This window comes from Sciurus carolinensis, chromosome 9 (genome assembly GCF_902686445.1).
Source record: "Sciurus carolinensis chromosome 9, mSciCar1.2, whole genome shotgun sequence".
Classification (NCBI taxonomy): Eukaryota; Metazoa; Chordata; class Mammalia; order Rodentia; family Sciuridae; genus Sciurus; species Sciurus carolinensis.
Window position 1 is genome coordinate 126,876,925 of NC_062221.1, and position 6,000 is coordinate 126,882,924.

Here is a 6,000-nt window from a genome sequence, read left to right on the forward strand (position 1 = left end):
GGACCATATGCTAGAATATGAGGCTCGTTTTTGATTTCGAGTCAGATGCATGTTTTCCTAAATCTGCTTTTTCAAAATATGTGAAATCAAAAAATAAATCCCAGTATGTTTTTAATCAATTAATTTTTTAAAAAATTATTAATGTATTGATCACATGTATTAGTGGAGTGTAGTGCAATATTTCAACACATACTTACACTGTGTACCTATTAAATCAAGGTAATTGACATTTTGCTCTCCTTATCTAAAATGCATTTTGTATTTGTGGAGCTTTTGGAAATGATATTGTGTTTTTAATTTTGGTTTCCAATTACGTGTTGCTAGCACTTAGAAATACTCTTTTTTTGTGTGTGGTGATCTTGCTAAGTCTGCTTATTACCAGGAGTTCTTTTTCTTTGTTTTGTAGAAACATTGGGATTTTCTATCTACACATATATTATCTATGATTAGGAAAGTTTTAGTTCTTTCTAACCTATATGTCTTTTATTTCTGTTTATTACTTTAATAGACTGGCTAGGGCTTCCAGCATGGTGTTGAATAGGAGCGATTGGAGTGGAGATTCTTGCCCTGCTTTTTATCTGAGGGAATAATCAGTCTTTTACAATGAAATATGACCCAGACCTAGTGACAGTAGCCCCTCCTTATCTACAGTTTTACTTTCTGTGATTTCAGGTACCTGCAATCAACCATGGTCTGCAAAGATGAAATGAAAAATTCCAGAAATAAAAAATTCATAGCTTTTAAATTGCATGCCCTTCTGAGTAAGCTGATGGAATCTCACAGCTTCCTGCTCTGTCCCATCTACAATGTGAATCATCCCTTCCTACAGTGTATCCACGCTGCATATGGTATTCACCTGGAAGTCTCCTAATAGTCATCTAGGTTATCAGATTGACAGCTGTTGGTACCACAGTGCTTGTGTTCAAGTAACCCTTACTTTACTTGCTAATAACCCCAAAGCGTAAGAGCAGCGATGCTGGAGATACCCATATGCCAAAGAGAAGCTGTAAGTGCTTTCTTGAAGTGAAAAGGTGGAAGTTGTTTACCTAATAAGGAAAGAAATATGTTTTACTCAGTTTGCTAAGATCTACAGTAAAAATGAATCTTTTAATCATGAAATTGCAAAGAAGGTAAGAGAATTTCAGGCTGCTTTCGCATTACCATAAAGAAATACCTGAGGCAAATAACTTATAAATAGAAAAAGGTCTACTTTTGGGTCATGGTTCTAGAGGTTCCAGTCCAAGATCAGAACCCAGTTCTCCCTGGGTTACGGGTAAAGGTTGCACATAATGGCGGAGCCTATGGCAGAGTAAACTGCTCATCTCGTGAGTCAAGAAACAAAGAGAATGAAAATCCCAGGTCCCACAATTCCCTTCAAGGATATGCCCTCAATGACCTAAGGACTGTCCATGGGGCTTCCTCTACTAAAGGTCCCATTACCTCCCCATAAGACCACCCTGGGGACCATGCCTTTTAAAAATGGACATTTTGATGATACTTACCTAAACCAGCACTGATTTTGCTGTCATACCTGAAATTACAAACACATCTTCACACAAATTCAGTGTGTAGTAAGTATTTAATTAAGATGAGAAAAAACATTGTTTACTTATATACAGGGAAAAAAAAAAACAGTACATATAAGGTTTGGTTCTCCCTGAGGTTTCAGGCTTCAAATGGATTTCTTGCAACATATCCTTTCAAAATAAGGGGAGACTATGGTAAATCAGAATTATTTGGGGGAGGGGGACCAGGCATCAGTATTTTTTTAAACTCTGGAGAAAGACTACCACATTTTAAATTTGGCTGTCCATTAGAATCACCCGCAGTTTAATTAAAAAAGCAAATAATAATTCAACAAATGCTTATAATTAATGAACACGTATAATGTGCCTGGAATTATGTTGGGCTCTTTACATTCTATTCTTTGATCTTTGCAACAAAGATATAAAGCAAGTTCTATTGCCTGTATTTTTCAGAGCAGCACATCTATGGTCTAGAATTTCTGACTTTGCCCAATTAGCAAAGTCAGAATTGCAGGATTTCTATCTGACCACAGAATCCATTGTTATTTCTCTTTACCACCTGCCTCTTTGTTCAAGAACGTTAATATGTAATTCTCAATCAAAGGTGTTTAAAAAATACTTTGTTACTTAAATCATAAAATGAATAAATAAGTCAAAAGTTCTTAGGATTTCACTTAAGTAGCCTCCATAAAACATTTCCTATTTTGACATTCTCTCTCTTTTTTTTTTTTTTGGTACTGGGATTGAACTCAACCACTGAGCCACATCCCCAGCTCTATTTTGTATTTTATTTAGAGCCAGGGTCTCACTAAGTTGCTTGGCACCTTGTTTCTGCTGAAGCTGGCTTTAAACTTGCAATCCTCCTGCCTCAGTCTCCCGAGCTGCTGGGATTACAGGCATTCGAGCACCTGGCTCCTATTTTGACATTCTTAATGGGGTCAATTTCTCCTAAATGCTTCTTTAATCCACCCCAAATCCTTAGGAATTGTGAAGGAAGAAACTATCACTCTTATTTCTAGGGACTTTAGACTAAAGGACTTTAGAATGTGATGTTACAGAAAAAGGGTAGACTTTGATACTAAAGATCTGAGTATTTACCGGGAAATTTCTAAACTGTGCTCTAAACAGCAACCATCTCCTCCTTCATGGGATATAATGATAAAACAAAAAGATAACATACAAAGATCACCTGCTTTAAACCTTGTTTTTTGAAGACATTCCATAAATGTTAGTCCTTCCCTTTATCCTTCTGCAGCCATGACCACTTCATAAACACGAGGTGATTCAAGTGAGACTGAGCAGGAGCCACAGAGGAAAGATGTGAAGGGCTCGACCTGATTTGGAATGATTTGACCACTTACACGCACAGCGATGCTGTCCAATGGTGCTTACAAATGTGCAACACCCTAAATCAATAAGACTTAGTGAATGTTTGAAATATAATTCCAAAACATTAGGGGGACGGGGCATGAAGAGACAGATGACAGCATGAATCAAACCCAGGGTTGCTGAGTGACAGCATGAAGTTCAGTTTCTGCAGGAGAGGAGGATCTGGGCCCAGACTCCCGGCACGTGCTTGTCTTGTCCTTCTGATTCCTGGAGGCTGTGCGTACGTGATTTTGCCTGTCCTGTATCTCACATCAGTCACTTCTCTTTTTTTAATTATAGCAAATTGTGCAATTCTTTCTTGTTTGTTTTTGTTAGGACTTCCTTCCCTTTATCTCTGGCAGGAAAATCTCATCCCTTGCGATTTCCTCTAGGACATGATTATTTACAGTCACTATAATTTAATGACTTCTTGAGGATTTCTTTGTGATTTATCCTACATTATTTTTTCATTCTTAAGTGCAGTTTCTTTTTTTAAAAAGTACTGTTTTTCTCTTGGGTGTTTTAAATTATTTAAAAAAAATATTTGTAGCTTCTCTATATTCTAATACTTATGCAAAGCACTTTACTTAAGATAGTGTGCATATATGACATATGACATATAATACATATGAAATAAATATATTTACCATACACATAGAATTTGTATGCCATTATTTTTATGCATTCTAGGTTTGGGTCATAGGATAATCATCTATCCCTTTTTTGTTATCCCTACCACTCAAGTTGGTTGGCACAGTTCAGACCATTTAATCTCTTGCTGTAGTGACTCCACCAGCTTCATCCCCCTAGCTGCTTCTTGCCTGTTTCATTTCCACCAGTTGCCAAGGATCTGCCTCAGCTTGTTTCTGCTGCTATAATGGAATACTGCAGACTGAGAAACTGATAAAGAAAAAATTCGATCCTTATGTGTGGAGGCTGGGTAGCCCAACGTCAAGATGCTGACATGTGGTGAGGGCCTTCTGCTGCATCCTCACATAGTGAAAGGTGGAAGCTAGAGAAGGAGGGAGAAGGAGGAAGAGAGAAAGCGGCCCAGCTCATTGCTGTATAATGAAGCCGCTCCTTTGATATGACAGCTCAAGTCCACTCCTGAGGTCAGAGCCCTTATGGCCTCGCCACCTCTTGATGGTACCACTCTTGATACTGTTACAATGGCAATTAAGTTTCAACATGAGCTTTGGAGGGGATGAACGTTACAGCCAGACCTAACTCAGGCACAACTTCTTATGGGGGCGCCTTCTCTGATACCCCCTAGCCTGGGTTTAGTGTTCCTATTACTCCTATTTGTTGTGCCTATTATGATATCGTACTGCTTTGAAATGATTCAATTACTCCATTAGAGTAGGAGCCCTGACGGTTGAAGTAGGCACTCAATAAAGATTTGTTAAATGAGCAAGTGAATGAATAAAGAAGCGTTGCCCAACGGTGAAGGAAGCTGGCAGGAGATGTCTGGGTCTGGAACCTGGCTCTACTCCTAACTAGCTGTGTAACCTCAGGCAAGTTACTTCACCTCAGTTTCTTCATCTGTAAAATGGAGCTGGTAACAACAGACATTTCATCAGGTTATCAGAGAGTCTACAGGTTGATGGATGTGAACAGAATGGCACCTGCAAATGATCACACTGCACTAAGTATCAGCTATTGTTATTGTTAAGTGGAAGGCTCCTCCTCTGGCATGGTCTATTAGGACTGACTTACTCTTAGTTTCCTACAGAATTTAAAATAATTGTTTTTTCCCCCTGTACTGGAATTGAACCTAGGGGTATTTTATCACTGAGCTGCATACCCAACCCTTTTTATTTTTTATTTTGGGACTTGGTCTTGACAAGTTGCTCAGGCTGACATTGAACTTGTGACCCTTCTGCCTCAGCCTCCTGAGTTGCTGGGTTTACAGGTATGTGCCACTGTGTCTGGCTGAGAACTGATTTTTATAATGCTGGATTTCTGCAACAATGTCACAAATGATTTTAGTTATAACACTTAATAAAGGTGTCCAAATTATAATCTAATATTATAATTATGGAGATGATACCTAATATATTTGCTTGAAGTTATAATATGTGCTGATTAAATATATTTTAAAGAATTAAGATCTCTTATAAGGTGAATTTTCAGCAACAGAGTTGACACAATGGAATTCATGTGAGAGGTTGTTCTCTAAAATCTGTATTTGAGATGTTGATGAGAAATTAGGTAGGGGAAAAGATAGAATTTTTCCAATTATAGAATTTTCCAAACACTGATCAAGGCTTAAAAGAAAACTGTCAGGGAACTCATAAGTTAGAGAAGGATCACGTTTCATTTGTGTCAGCAGTGATGGATGATTCATGTTTCTCCTTTTGCTGGATCCAGAGATGAGATGGGGGTTGGGGAGAAGAGAAACTTGGAAGGAATACTTTTTATCATAAATTGTACATTTTTGGGGGGTACCAGGGATTGAACTCAGGGACACTCAACCACTGAGCCACATCCCCACCCCTATTTTGTATCTCATAGACAGTGCCTCACCGAGTTGCTTAGTGCCTTGTGGTGGCTAAGACTGGCTTCAAACTCAAGATCCTTCCGTCTCAGCCTCCGGAACCTCTAGGATTACAGGCATGCACAACCATGCCTGACAAATTACACATTTCTTGGAGTAGCTATAAACTACGCTTTAAGAAATCAAAGGTTGGATGACAGTGCTTGTGGGCTCCAGGGTCAGATTAACCAGGGATCGAAACTGTTAGAGACTAGTAAATGAGATAACTTATACCTACGTAATAATATAAATGATATTGGATGTTTGTAAGTGTAATCTTTAAAATTTGCATTTTTGTTATTTTGGAAAAATAAGAACTCATTAAAAATCACTCTCAGCTATGTTTTCTTTGACTTAGTTACTTCTGCCACAGGAAACAGTTTTGTGGCTAGGAAGATATGTCTTAGCAACAGCAACTGCAGGAGTGAACACGCATGAGTCCCTGCCCTTGCCTTGGGGATATGTAGCTTGAGTCAGGTGGCCTGGGTATGGGTTCCCTGGCAAGTCAATAATTTAAAGAACTCTTCTAACTTTTCTAATACCAAGCCTATCAAGCAACAAAACATACTT